This window comes from Euprymna scolopes, chromosome 2 (genome assembly GCF_053919585.1).
Source record: "Euprymna scolopes isolate OS-2025 chromosome 2, ASM5391958v1, whole genome shotgun sequence".
In the NCBI taxonomy this organism is placed as follows: domain Eukaryota; kingdom Metazoa; phylum Mollusca; class Cephalopoda; order Sepiida; family Sepiolidae; genus Euprymna; species Euprymna scolopes.
In genome coordinates, this window is record NC_136483.1 from 203,759,694 (window position 1) to 203,775,444 (window position 15,751).

The window sequence follows — 15,751 nt, forward strand, 5'->3', positions numbered from 1 at the left end:
GAAAATTGGTGGAAGTCAAAATTAGCACTTGTGGCGATAAACAAAAATAAACAAAAAGTTTTAGCGAGTACGTAACTCTCATGGAATGGTGTTGATCGAAACACAGTGAAATGTTATTTGGTGCTAGTGCACTTATTGATCCGCGCTATTTTTAAATAGTATTTTCAAGTTTAATTAAAGTTTTACGATACCTGTTTTTATTAAATTGTTACATAAAAGTACAAAATAGGTACACAACACCCTCCTGTCCCGATGTTAAGAATGGCTTTCTAAATAATGTCATTATTTCAGCCCGGCTGAATAAGTGCATGAGTACCTTTTATTTTCTTGAATAAAATAAAAACTATTCGACAAGAACATTACTGTTTTTGTTTTAATAATTAGTTTTTATTCAAAAATAAAAATTTAAATTGTTCAAAACATGCTTTTTTTCCTAAAGTTTATTGGGATATTTTTTTTAATTACCATATTTTTCATGAACATGCTTTAAAAATGTTTCAAAATTATCTAATATTTTTTTCACTTTTCATGTTATAAGCCTCTCTATACATGGCCTCATCGACATGAGACTATTTCATTTCTCCTACTGATCCCGATATGTATTTCAGTCTTCTTTTAATACGAGACCAGTAGGCTTCAATATTGTTGGTGCAAGCACCAGTAAGCGGATCCAAAAAATTTTATGAATGGGTTATAGTCCCGTGAACATAATTAAACTTGAAAATAATATTTAAAAATAGCGTGGATTCCATTTTGACTTTCACCAATTTTCCTGTTAATAATTATATAAACTCCGGCAAAAAGAAAAATATCCATAAAAAAAACAAAAAAAAAAACAGATAAAATCATAAGAAAAATCATGCGCAAATTTCAAGCCAAAATAAATAATAAAAAAACTAAGTCACACACGCAAAAATTGTTTCCTTCTCAAAATAATTTCTCCCTCAGTCAAAAAATGTACAACATCGGAACCGATGCATATTTCGCTACAGGGGTAGCATTCGTGTACGTCCGCCCTTTTTCTTTATATTTTTTAATATATAAAATAACTCGTGAAATTAATTGTTATTAATTTCATGGTGCATGTTTAATTCATGGTTAAAATATTTGTTTTTACTTTTATCTTCAATGAAAGAAATTTTACGAAAAAAATCAAATCGTTTTCGAAATTCCCTCAATTGTATTTCCACGTTTTTGCTGTACCAAATTTTTTTGCTACACAAAAACTTTCGATTATATAATGGTATATTTCAAAACAACAATTCCACAGGAATTGGAACCGGAATTGTGCTTGGTATCAGAATCGTTAATCAACATTTTCCTGGAATCAGAATTGAAAAAAAATTTAGGAATCATCCCAACACTAGTTCTTATCTATGAGATTCATGTGAAACATAGCACTTCAAAAATCCTGGAGATATATATCAGTGAAAAAATATTAGTGTACACAAAAAATTACGGAAAATTATCGAGTAGAATTTCTATAAAAAAAAAAAATTAAATTAATTGAATTTACAAACTCCGAACAACATCTGTGCCAAACCAACGCGTTGCAGATCATCTCTCTTCTAATATGAAGATGACACGCAGTATTGTTGTTTGGAGTTTGACTTCGAATAGTAAATTTTGTAATTTTTTATTTATTTTTCGTAAATTTATCCAGGAGTTTTCCAGTAAATTTATTTTGAAATACGATAATGTTGACTTGTCTCATCGATTATTAATCTTGGAAAAAAAAAAAAAAAAAAAAAAGATACTTATGCACTTATGTTACCGCACTAAAATAATAACATTATTTAGAAAGCCATTCTTAACATGAGGGAGTTTTGTGACTACACTGAACTTTCAACTAACAATTTAACAATAAAAAGATATAAAACTCGAATTTAACTTGAAAATATGCTTAAAAAAATAGCACAGTAACATAAGTGCATAAGCACACAAATAATAAAATTGGCGAGATATTCCAACAGACTCTATACTAAAATTTACTCATAAACGATTCTTAATTATAAAGCAAAAAAAAAGTCAATCAAAATTTATAATAAAGACAAAAATTTAATTTGACGAACCTGAAGAATCTTGCCCCCTCCCTCTATATTTGTTTCATTGGATTATTAACGAATGGACACTAGTCTATCAGATTAGAAAAAAAAAAAAAGAAAAAGTCAATATTTGAATATTTGGAGGGTTACTCCAGTAGCAGTGTCAGAAGTCGCCATTACAAACTAGTGAATAAACATTTGATTATTTAGACTCTGTTTCGAAGCTTATAACAATATGAAAATGTAATTTCAAACCCTAATTTTTTTTTCAATAAAATGAGCAAAGACCAAATTTTAAAATAATGAAAGGTTTAACCGAAAAAAAATACAATTTTTTTTTCATCAGTTTTTTTAAAAAACGATTTCATGAAATTCAACAAATTTTAGCTTAATCCAAATCTAATAAATATATATAAATGCCAAAAAATCACTTACCTGTAAAAAAAACTAAGCAATGGGTGCTTCCATTCTTCATTTATAAGAATTGTCCATATTTATATTTTATATTCCATGTATTTTTTAAATAAAAGGACTTCTTAAAGCAAGTGTCCCAGAAAACCGCATTTTTACAACTCGTTATCCGCCATGAGCCAAAGCGGTGTGTTCAAGTTGTCAAATACGGAGGCCTCAAAGGGACATAAATAATTATTTCCAAAACGTAAAAACAACACATTAGACCAAATACATTTCAAAAGTAATCTCGATAGTAACTATATGAAGAAATAAACATTTATCTTCCCTTATCTCCTCTTTGTAATTAATTAGATATTTGAAGTCAATAAAGTTGGTTGATATGAGTTACCGTACATAAAAATGATCACATTTTACTTATCAGTTTTGTCAATTAAACGCAAACCACTCGACAAATTTTTTTTTTTTCTTCTCTCTAAGAAATACATGAGTTTTTGATTTAATATATTTTATTTCTTCTTTATGGAGTGAATTTTCTTTCTTAAAATATCTAAAAAAAGAAAAAAAAAATTTGAATGAAATAGAAAAAAATTATCGTAATTTTACGAAATTTTCTGAACAATATAACAAGATTATAAGGTTTCACTTAAAAAAATTCAACGTGGGTTTTAAAAAAAAAAGATTTTAAACTTTGGACTTCACAGGTAAATTTGCAAACTGTTTTTTTTTGTTTGTTTTAAATTAGCTTATTTTATTTATTGATCTTTTATCTTCAATTTGTGATATATACATTTGAGATGAGAAAATTAATTATTTTCATTTTAATAGACATTTCAAAATGGGGGGGGGCTGAATTAAAAAAAAAAATACGTTTGTCTAAAATATTATATTCAGTTTATTAGAAAGAGCATGAAATTTCACATTGAATCTGAAAATATCTTAAAAAATGAACCAATAGAAAAATTTTGATAGATTTTTAAAGTGAAAAAAATTGAAAAAAAATTTAACTCATAAAATTCAATTCATTTTATTACGTAAAAAAAAAAATGACTGCATGAATGAGTGCAGGCACTTAGTAAACACTGTTTTTTAAAAAATAAAAAATAATATTTCTATTATTTTTTAAACAAGTTTAATAGTTTATTTTGGAAGTATATTTCATAAAGAAAATAAACAAACCACTTTAAAAAGAGAAATTACGAATTTTGACACTGTTCCAGTAGGTGTATCAGAATTTTGGGGACACCCCCAACACAAAACTGCGAATATAAAAAACCCATAATTTTTTTTTTTTTTTCATATTTACTAACTTTTGTTTACAGCACGCAATAGAAAGTGACGTTAATTCTGACACGTAAAGCCACCGGAGATTTCAACTCGAAGAAAAGTAGACTTTTGTCTCCCTTTATTTCAACTGTGAAAAACATCTGATGTCACTTTTTTTAATCCTTGCTTAAAAAGTATTTTATTTAAAAAGGACATGGAATATAAAATATAAATATGGATAAATTATTAACAATGAAGAATGGAAGTACTCATTGATTAGTATTTTTTATAGGTAGGCACCGCCAAAACTGGGGGGGGGGGGACAGGTCAGTACTTTTTGACGGACCGTCTTTTTAAAAATCTACCAAAAATCAGGTAATTATCCGATCCATACAAAATTTTCAGCGATTATTAAGAGAAGAATGAACTTTATAACAGTGTACTTATTTTTCATAAACGATATTTATATATATATTTTTTTTGCTTACAACCCCCCCCTTTGTTTTGAGGGGGGTACAAATATGCTTAAAATAATCATCTGAAACTGAACACAACATATTGTGTTGTTATAAGGGACAGAATTATATAAAAAAAACAAATTGTTTGCATACCTTATTTTGACGTCTGAATATCAGAACTTCGATTGTGTTTAATTATCCCGCTTTTGAGTTTTGAAGTGTGAAATTCGGTGAATATGTTAAGTAAAATAATTAATTTAAACTAAGCAAAACAAACAAAATTTTTTTTTTAATATTTATACAAAAAAAGTCATTTTAAAATCTATGATAAATAAATTAACATTTTTTTTTAGCGAGCCGAATAATGTATGACCATTATTAAACAGGGCATGCTTTGAAGAATCGATACAAAAAAAAAAATTCGATAAATATTGTGCCCTTGTGTTAAAAATAGCCTCATTTTTTCGATCCCGTTTGAAAACGTTTGCCGCCTTTCGACTACGGTGGACCAAACGTGCTAAAATAATTTTTTTTTATTCTGCTTTAAATTGCCCCACCCCCATTTTGGGGAGCCTGGCCCCCACACACATACACATTAAAAACCAAACTCATCCAAATGGTCACCCATCTGGTACTGGCCAGCCTCAGCGTTAATAATACATTGACATTTTCGTCACTGAAAAATAAGTTTTTTTTGGCCTGTTTGGTCTTCCATAGTTTGCTTTTTATCAACTACAAACGTAAACATTGTCGATCTAGACTCTAGATCGACGCGAAGTAACTGGTTGCCTATATGAATAAGTGGAATTATTTGAAATCCAGGTACTTATATTATAATATTTTTGCATATTCTCATAGAAAATCATCCTAAATCTTAGACAACAAATAAATAAATTAATTATTTCAAAAACCTTTCTTTTTTTTTTTTTAAATATTTATGTACGTTTTTTGTGCAAGACAAAAAAATGTCAATTGTTAACTTTTTGGGAAAATTTAACATTTAAAATTTAGTTAAAAATAGTAGAAAAAGTTTTACATTATTCTGTTTTCTATATGATAAAATTCAGGGTTTTATCTTTCTGGAAAAAAAAAGTTACTCAGAAATAATGGATTTTAATAAATGTAATTTCGTTTTAAAAAATAACAACAACTTGATTTTTCGGCCATTTTTGGCGGTGCCTATTTATAGGCAAGTGATATTTTAGAATGTATATATACATATATTTTATCGAAGTAAGTTAAAATTCGTTGATTTTCTTTAAATCTTTTTAAAAGAAAACCGATTGAAAAAAAAACAAATATTGCATAATTTGCTATTAAACCTGTTATTCTTTTTAAATTTGGTCTTTGCTCCTTTAATTAAAAAAAAAAAAAATAGGGTTTGAATTACATTTCACAAGTAGTTATAAGCTTCGAAAGATAGGAGGTCGAATTATTCAATTTTTTATTACGCATTTTTAATAGCATTTTCTGACACTGCTACTGCTCCAGTACCCATTCTAGAACCATTTTATGTTTTTAGACCAAATTTCGCGAGTTTAGCCTTTTTGGACTTTCGCTTTTTAAAATGATCTAAACAAATAAAGGATAAATTCGCGAAATTTAACCTAAAAATGTAAAGTGGTTCCAAAATGGGTGATCGATTTACTAAAACGTTGCATTAGAAACTGAGCACTTCACTTCATAAATTTAAATATTGACTTTTTTCATTTTTTGTTTTTTATAATCTAGTAAACTAGTGTCCATTCGATAATTCGCTGGAAAATCAAAAAACAAGTAAAAATGAAAAAATAGATAGGGGCAAGATGGGGGCAAAAAATAGATAGGGGGCAAGATGCTTCAGGTCCGCCTTTAATTTAATTTGATAACAAGGCGAAAGAGTCCGAAAGTCTTTATTTTCATTTCAGTTAAAATCAAGTTTCGTACTACTTTGTTGGCATTCTTTGTTGACTGATCTCATATGAATGCCCTGGAAATGTAATTTCTGATTAATACCAGTTTAAAAATATTCTCTCATCCTGAAAATAGCCAAGTTCGTTACCATATTTTAAAACTAGTAAACATTAACCAGAAGTGACCTTTCCAGGGCATTCATATATACATATATATCAGATCAGCCGACGAAGAATGTCAACAAAGAAGTACGGAACTTAACTTTAACCTCCATTTCTCTTAAAACCAAATTAGGATGCTTAATAGGTTATTAAAGTCCGCTTTAATGACGACATTATTCTTTTTTTTTATCATTAAATAAGTGAAATTATTTTAAATTATAATTTTCTTTATTTTTATTTCTATTTGTAAAGTTATTGAATTCAAATAGATTCGAAGACTTTTAATTAAATGAAAATTTGCTATTTTTTTAATTTAATTTTCAAATAGTCAAATTGAAGAGTCATGAAGTCATTTTCCAATTATTAACAAAAATATTAAAATGGCTGACTTGTTTACGAAAAAGATGGAAAAGCATTCTGGGATGAAATTTCATAATTATTTTAAAATAGGGTTTTGAAAATGTTTGTTTTTACGATATCTCATGTTTTAGTTTAATAAATTATCGATTAATCGTAAATAAAATCATAATTAATCTCCAATTTACATAGAGACGAGAAATATTAACATAAATTAATTTTAAATTTATTATTCATATAGTTTTTTTTTATTTAAAAGGAAGCAACATTTTTTTTTCTTTTAAATAAATTTGATTGAAAACAATAAAAATATATTTTTAAAAAACTCACTTTGAGGTTTCAACAATGGGAATCATAGTTTTTCCAATATGTCCGTAGTTTCATTAATATTTGAAAATTACAAGTTTTTTTTCTTGTTATTATTATTCTGTTTCTAAACCAGTAAAATTCATTGCACATCTGTCGCCGTTGTTTTGTTATTAAACTCTTCTCCCGATCCTGGCATTGTCAACGGTGTTTACGACTGACAAAAGCTAAAATCATGTGATGCCACACTGACTTATCTCCCCTTATCAAATTGCGAAGGGGAGATAAGTCAGTGTGGCAGCAACTTTGATAAAAACAAAAAAAAAATGTTTTCCTTCTGAGCTATGTCCAAAAATTCAGTACGCAAAGTTAAAACGCCGGAAGTAGACTCGGTTTCCCTAAATACGGAATGGAAGTCAGTAAAGATGAAACAAAACACAAAACCATATGGAAATAATTTATTTAAAAAAATATTTCAGTTTTAACACTTTGGTAATTGTGACCGGGTTTGTATTATGTATTACTGTACACATAGATTCGAAAAAGTTGTCAAAAAACAAATATATAACAAATAAATGTTATCAAAGGCAAGATAAGTTACTTTTCTACTAAACTGGATATATTTTTGTGTTTTTATTCAATGTAACATGTTTATTCAGTTCGAAAAACATGCAGTGTTTACCGATGTATTAGAAAAGTCAAGATGGCGTCTGACTCTCTCTTTAACACGGTAAGTTTGGGAAAAGGTGTCATAAATAATAAACTAGACAAAATACTATTAAAAAACCAACTGATATATGTCAACTTATGTGATAGTAACATATATTGAGCGAATTTTTAACACTATTTTGTCTAGTTTATTATTTATAACACTTTTCCCCGAACTTACCGTGTTAAAGAGAGAGTTGGGCGCCATTTTGAATTTTCCAATACATCGGTAAACACTGTGTGCTTTTCGAGCTGAATAAACATGTTACATTGAATAAAAACACGAAAATTATATCCAGTTTGGTAGAAAAGTAACTTATCTTGCCTTTGATAACATTTGTTATCTATTTGTTTTTTGACAACTTTTTCGAATCTATGTGTACCCCTAAAACCCCTAAAAACGAATATCGTATTTAAAATTGGGTCTAGCAACTAGTTTCACGATACTGAAAAGATACTTTTCTGCATAACACGCCGCAGTGGTGACGCACTGACGCATTGGTCATATTTGTAAAAAATTTTCTTGGTTTCCACTTAATTATTTTCCTTTAAAATGAAGACTTTAACGGTTTTCCGGTATGCTGAAAACGAATATCGCATTTAAATTTCCACAAATAAGTAGTTTTCCGGATATTAAACAATGTAATTCTTTATATTATAAGTGGTGGCCATTGTTGTATGCGCAACGCGACAAAAATATACACACGCATGCGCATACAATAATGGCCACCACTTATAACAAAGAATTACATTGCTTAATATCCGGAAAACTATATATTTGCGGAAATTTTAAATGTGATATTTTATGTTATAAGTGGTGGGTGACCATTGTTGTACACGCCTGCATGCTTTTTTTATAAAAAAAGATAAATTTTTATATAAAAAAGATTAACTCTTCATTATCTTGAAAATTTATTACGTCATTTCTGTTTTGAACAAATATGGCCGCCGCATTACATTACGACATAAAGCATGCAGACAAGTATCTTTTTAGTATTGTGAAAATTAGTTGCTGGTCCCACACCTGAAAACCTCATGGAAACAAGTTTTTAAGGTAGGTTGTGTGTTGGTCTACCAGGCCACAATTACCAATATTTCTTGTGCTATCATAAAACAATAAAAAATAATAAACTTTCATTGTAAACATTTCTATAAATAGTTTTTTTTTGTTTGTTTTAACACTTCTGTTATGAAAAAAAAAACAAAAAAAAAAAACGGCACTTATGCATAAGTAGGCCGATACTATTTTCAGATCATAACTTTATTCATCCAAAATGATGGAGGTCTGAAACATACAATGATATTATGGTAACATGAGTATAACATAACAATTCAACTATCTGTTGGATAAATCTAAGATGCACTAATGGATGGATTATGATTATCTCTACCCAAGTCATTTGCGAGTATTCTGAATGACTGATTTAATGTCTGTTACTGGTGATGATTACAAATAAGATGATGTTCTTTTCAAAGCACATATTAATAGATAGTGTCTTTATACTGTCTTTGCACTATGACCTCAAATCATGTGGGAAAATGAAATTAAAATAAGAATTAATAAGTGTACTGCTTGTACATAAAACAAAGAGACAGTCATGAACCATCATTGCGTAGACTGCCCTCTGGTTCGGAGAGTCTGATGGCATTGGTGATTTAGGCTGAGTGACATGAGGTGGTCTACCCTGCTCAGCTGGTGTAATATAGACAGGAGGTGAACAATGACTTGGTGAAGCTGGTGCATGATGCCCACTGTTGTCCTGTAGTTTCGAGTCTGTGACAATCTGAGATGGAACAGCTGGGGCTATTGGTATCCCACTCACTGGTGTAGGTGGGTTGGGATTTCCTCCTTTGAAGTGATATCTCAAGTCATGGTCAATGGTATGTTTTTCAGGAGGGGAATACACCGGCATGTACTTTCGTAGAAACTTCCTGTTGCATAATGTCACTCTGCCTGATCCGTCCATGCGTACAACATACTGGTCATATTGATAAACTTCAATGACAGTTCCAGTTTTGTCCCATTTTCTTGGACAAGGGCCAATTTGATTTTGGATCCTGACCAGGTCTCCCATTCTGAGAGGTGGCAGCTGCTTTGTATGTTCAGCTAAGCGTTCAGCAGTTTTCATGTGTCGGTTGCGTAAAGCTTCCTCTCTCAGATTAAGTGTGTCACTCCATGTCTTATGAGGTTTGTAGCAGCCAGGCAAGATTGGGATGAAGTCTCAGATCGCCTGCCCAAAGACACACATTGCTGGAGATAATTTTGTGTCCCTGTCCGGGGTGTTTCAATACTGCAACATGGCATGCTGAAAAGCATCGGTGTCTAGTTCACCATCTGGTCCAGTGTTGTCTGTAATCATACATTTTACGGTCTTCACCCCAACTTCTGCTCTACAGTTGCTATGTGGAAAAGCTACAGATGAGAGCCTATGATGCACACCCAAGGTCTTCAGGAAATCTCTGGTTGTTGAAGTTGTAAACTCTGGACCGCCATCTGAAGATAACTCTGCTAAAAACAGTCTATCCTGCCTTGACAGAGTACAAAATAGACTTCGTGGCTTAGTGGAGGATGCCCTTTTCTCTACCCTGCATCCTCTCTCCCACAGAAGAGACGTTGCGAGCCTATTCTTGTTTTATCGTTATTTCTATGGCAGGTGCTCGTCTGAACTCCAATCTCTGATCCCCCCTCGCCAATCCTTCACGAAAAACACCTGTCTAGCTGAATCCACTGTGAAAAATTTCCCCCACTATTTATCTGTGCCTAAATCAAAACATAGATACCATGAACAAAGCTTCTTTCTTAGAACTGCACGGCTGTGGAACTCTGTTCTGTCTGCCTGCTTCCCACCTAACTACAACTTGGATGTCTTCAAGTCCAACGTTAACAAATTCCTAATGAACCGCCCTCTTAAGTAAACACTTCATTAAATCTCCACACCAACATACTATACTTGCAATAACCCTTATCCCTGAGTGGCTTCCGGGCCTTGATAAGTGGTGACCACCGTGTAAAAAAAAAACAAAAAAAAAACTCATCTGCTATTCCAAATGTGAAGAATGTGCGTTGTAAGAAATCGATGAGGCCAGAGGCACCATTGTGTGCACTTTCAATGATGGGCCGGTTTGAGTATCTATCAACAATCACCTGGTAATTACCGCCTTTGTAGTGGAAAAAGTCCGCACATACGCACTGAAATGGATACAAGGGGTAGATGGGTGGCATTGGTGGTGCACTTGGTTGAGATGGGGCATTTCGGTTGCAATGATTGCAAGAGTTTCTGAGTTTGGTGATGTCATTGCTTATACCAGGCCAAAACACAGAGGTTTCGTCTCTTGACGTCATGGATGAAATGCCTTGATGTGCAGAGTGCAATTCTGTAAGTACATCTTTTCTCAGTACCGGTGGAACCACTATCCTGTCTTTGTATATAATGACACCATTAATGGTGGAAAGGTGGTTGCGGAACTGATGATATTCTCTCAAGGAAGGCGGCAGATCATTTCGGATGTTTGACATTCTACTTTCAATTTGCTGTACTAGCTTGAACATGTCCTCGTCGCTGGCTGTTGCAATTCTAATTTTGTCCCAGGATATACACTGCAATGATGTGACTGAAGACAAGGTTGATGAGTAGAATATGGCTTCACCACATTGCGAGGTGGTGTCTGGCTCTCTGGTCATAACATCCAAGGCTTTGTGCTGCAGTGTTGGGATGGTTTGTAACACCTCACTCCGGCTGTGGCCATCAACAGAGGCTATGTCATCAATGAGAACCATATTGTCAGGCCTTCCAACTGGGTGGCGAGATACGGTGTCGGCAGCACGGTGTTTGGCACCAGGCACGTGTAGCATTGTGAACTTGTACCTTAGGGTCTTTTCCTTCAGATTGCGAAGTCTTGAATTGAGGATGTCCTCCAGTGGTCTGTCCTCAAAAAGCTTGATCAGGGGCTTGTGGTCTACTGCGATGATCAACTTGTCACATCCCAGAACAAAGTATCTTGCTTTCTCCAAGGCGTCAGCAACTGCAAGGGCTTCACCTTCCACTGGTGCATACCTGGATTCTGTGGGTCTGATGAACCTGCTGCCAATATGAGTTATCTTCCACCCATCTCAGCAACAGAAGGGCACAGTTTTGATGCATGTGCAATGTTTTTGGAACAACCAGAATCCAATGCCATTCTTCGACCAGTCTGTAGCTAGGCACATTGGTTTGTTTTTGTCGACTATCTGGACACCATGTTCAATTTCACTGATGATGACAACTTTTGACTCCTGAAAAAGACATTCCAGTGTGTCGTCCCAGTTGAATGGAGTTCCAGGTTTCAACAGTTGTCTGAATGCTTGCATCCTGTCAGTCATGCTGAAGGCGTATGATACCTGGTTTACGAGACCAAACCATGATCTCATGTCCGTGATGTTCCTCGGTGAAGGAAAGTCTAAGATTGCTTCAAGATAGTGACTACATGGTCACACGCTGTCTGGAGTAATTTCAAAGCCAGCAAACTCTACAGTGTCTTGAGCAAAGATGAATTTCTCCGGGTTCAAGATGATACTATTCTTTCCACAAGTTTCCAGCCAGTTACAGGATTGAAGGAAACTGTTCTGGATACTGTTTGACCAAAGAAGAAGTCGGTAATACACTTTGTTTTGTCAGGAATGTCGGCAACAATTTCATTGAAGTGGCGGATATAGCCATCTCCAGAGGCTATGTATCCTTGAGGTGCAGTTTTGTATCTGTACCTGCCCCACGGTGTGATGAAGGTGGTGAGGTGTTTGTCCTCTTCTCTAATGGGTACACTGTGATATCCATTCCAGGCATCAAAGGCAGTCTTTTTCATGTGGCGTGGGACGGAGCGAGCCTGATGAAATGGGGACTGCATGTGGTGGGTCTCCCTCACTGCATGAGCGTTGAGTGCTTGGAAGTCTACGGTTTGACGCAGAGTGCCATTCTTCTTTGCGCAGACCACCATGCGATGACACCAAGTGACTGGTTCTCCAACTGAGACAGGCTCGATGATGCCAAGTTGAACATCCTGATCTAGGCCTGCTTTCACTTCATCCTGCCAATGTAGTCGTACTGGGACAGGTGTGTGATGTGTGACAGGTGTAGCTTCGGGATCGACCATGAGCCACATCGGTGGGCCTGCCATATGAGGAAGTGGTTGATGCTGACATGCATTGAAGGTACTGGATTTGTACCTGTCTAGTGGGTACTGTTGAAGTTTCTCTTGGTTAGTTTTAGTTGCAAGAAATGGCAGAGCCGACGGTGGAAGGGGTGGTGATTCACGTTTGGGGCATTTACACTTGTCACTGTCTTTACATGAGGTGGACATTGAGTCTTGAGAAGGTGTTGATTATGACTGGATTTGCAGTGCAGGGTTGCTCTTATCTTCCTGTGGACATGGGAGAACCACACATTGGCTGATAGTGTTCATTGCTGCTTGACTGTTGCTCTGTGATTCACCGATGGTTGGGAAGTTATGTGTAATCATGCCAAGTGCTGCACATGCTTCTCTGCTTAACAACATTTTGTCGGATTTGTCAGTCATGTATACAACTTGGGGCGTTTCATAGGTTTCTTCTCTGGTTCCTTTGCCGGAGATGCAGAGAATAGATGCTCTAAGAATTCTTATGCCAACATTGTTAGCAGCATGCATCTTCATTGTCACGGGAATTAAGTGTTTCTCTGAGATACTGAGTCGATGAAGCACTTTGATACCGGCTAGACAACTTTGGCAGCTGGTGTCAGCCATAGCAGTGATGGTAGTTGTCTTTGGCTTTAGTGTGATCTTTGAGTCTCTGCTAAAGTGGTCGTAGTCTTTGGGATCAACACAAGCAGTTACTTGAATGAAAGGTTAAGGCTGTGATGACTGGTGCACACAGGTGTCTGATAGCTGATTGTACAGGTGATAGTCTAGATGAACAACATATCTGTCATAGTTTTTGTCATAACTGGTTGCAGCACAGAGGGAGTCAAATACAGCACTTTCATGTTTCGTCTTAGTGTCCGTCACTTTTTGTTTGCCTCTGCACACAACTTCAAAGTGGTTCATTCTTCTGCAGTTGTTGCAAGTTTGACCATATACTGAACACTCTTTCTTGCAAAGTTGGAGAGTTGCTCTGACACCGTGACCTCTCTTTCCACAATGAGTGCATGCTATCTCTTGTTTTTCAGTTTTCTTGGTTACTATACATGGCCATAGTAGCTGAGAAAAAGGTACCTTCATCATAGATAAGTAGGCCGATACTATTTTCAGATAATAACTTTATTCACCCAAAATAATGGAGGTCTGAAACATACAATGATATTATGGTAACATGAGTATAACATAACAATTCAATTATCTGTTGGGTAAATCTTAGATGCACTAATGACTGGATTATGATTATGTAATACACTATCCTCTAGACAGTTACATGAGGCGAATGTTTGTATTTTAGTTTCAAGAATCGCCGACAGATGCCGCTTGTCAGGGGTCAATAACTCTTCCTTTTCTAAAAGTTAATGCAAACTTAAATTATATTTTTATATAATCTTTCTGTACAAAAAAAAATTCTAAAAACAATCAATAAATGTTTCATGTTTTTATCCTATTTATTATTTAATTTTCTGTTATGGAAAAGAAAATTATATTAATGTGGTTAGAAGCAAGAAAGACAAGTCTTACCGTGGGTGCTCAGCGAGTGAGTTCAGGCAAAGAAAAGGAAGAACAAACATGGCGGCCAGCATTTTTATTTCTTCCGTTCTTGTGTAATCTCGTGTGTGCGTGAAGATGGAAACTATAAAACGATGTTCATTTCTCGGTGCTGGGCGATTGTTCCCGATCAGGCAGGAGAGAAGGCAACGAGAGTAGAGACAGAGGACTGTAGCGATAATCTTTCTTGAACATTCCATTTGTGTATTTGAGGTGAACCCCCCCCCCCATTATAATTCAATTAATACATTAAAATTATATTTTGATACATTTTTTATACAATAAATGTTTTGGTTTTCATATATTTTTACGTTATCGTAAACCCTTGTTTATATTTGAGGTTCATATAATGACCGCTAGATGGCAGTTCTCTTTCGAAGAATAGGGTTCGATAACTCATCTCTGATACTAATATGTAATTGTCATACAGAAGTGCCAAAAAACTAACGAGAATTTTTATTATTTACATTTCTACAAATGGTGTCCTTTTGAAATAATATATTTATATCTTTCACAAGTTTTATCACAGAATTTTGTCATAAATAATGTGTGCTATCAAAATAAAAAACACTTGTTTTAAACATTTGTATAAAAAGTTTCTTAAAATGAATAAATGGGAGCGATGCAGATATTTTAAATATTTAGAAAATGATTTAGAGAAATGTAAACTATGAAAGTTTAAATTACTTTTTTGAAATAAAATATTTCCATATGAATGTATTTTAAATATGAAAAATAATATTTATAGAAATAAAAAAAAAAGTTTAATATTTGTTTTTTATTTCATAATAAAACATATTTCATATGTTTCATATGGTTTCGTTTCATATTTACTGACTTCCATTCCATATTTAGGTAAACCAAGTCCCCTTCTGGCGTCTTAACTTTGCGTGCTGAATTTTTAGACATAGCCGTATTCTATCAGTGCTGTTTATTGGAGATGGCATTAGTTTTCTATTATTTTAATGTCTTCATTACTATAATACTGTATTGATGTAATGATTAAATAAATTAAATATATAGGATGTCGTCCTCTCAAACATAACCGCCGCATCTGGAAGGAGAAATTCGTTTATCACCGATTGTCCAATGTGCCTTTATCTTGGAATGCCTTTGAAGGCCGCCTTTTCATGTCTTTTCAATTTAAAGGAACATTTTTGAGGAGAGCCGATTTTGGTGAGACATTTTAAATAAAAACTTTTAACTCATACTCAAATATGTAAAAGTGAGAGAAATGTTAGATGATAAACACAAATAAAATAAATTCAAATTAAAAAAAATATGTTTAAAATGGAAGTTTGCATGAATAGAAAAACAAAGTTTGTTTATAGTTTTTTTATAGTTTTTGTAGAACAAATTAGAATTTGATTTTTTTTTATCAAAATTCGTCTCTTGAAATAAAAGTTTAAAAAAAAACAAGAGAAAACAATGGAAGAATTAAAAGTAAAAC

At 33.4% G+C, this 15,751-nt stretch overlaps 1 protein-coding gene across 1 annotated transcript in view; it reads right to left on the minus strand.

Moving 5' to 3' along the window:
* Positions 1-7,136, minus strand: part of LOC145302355 (biogenesis of lysosome-related organelles complex 1 subunit 6-like) — a 32,278-nt gene extending 25,142 nt beyond the window's left edge. Inside the window, exon 1 of the mRNA XM_080144649.1 lies at positions 6,922-7,136. The gene's annotated coding sequence lies outside the window, so the exon portion shown is untranslated. The remainder of the gene's footprint in view (positions 1-6,921) is intronic.
* Between the last annotated feature and the right edge of the window lie 8,615 nt (positions 7,137-15,751).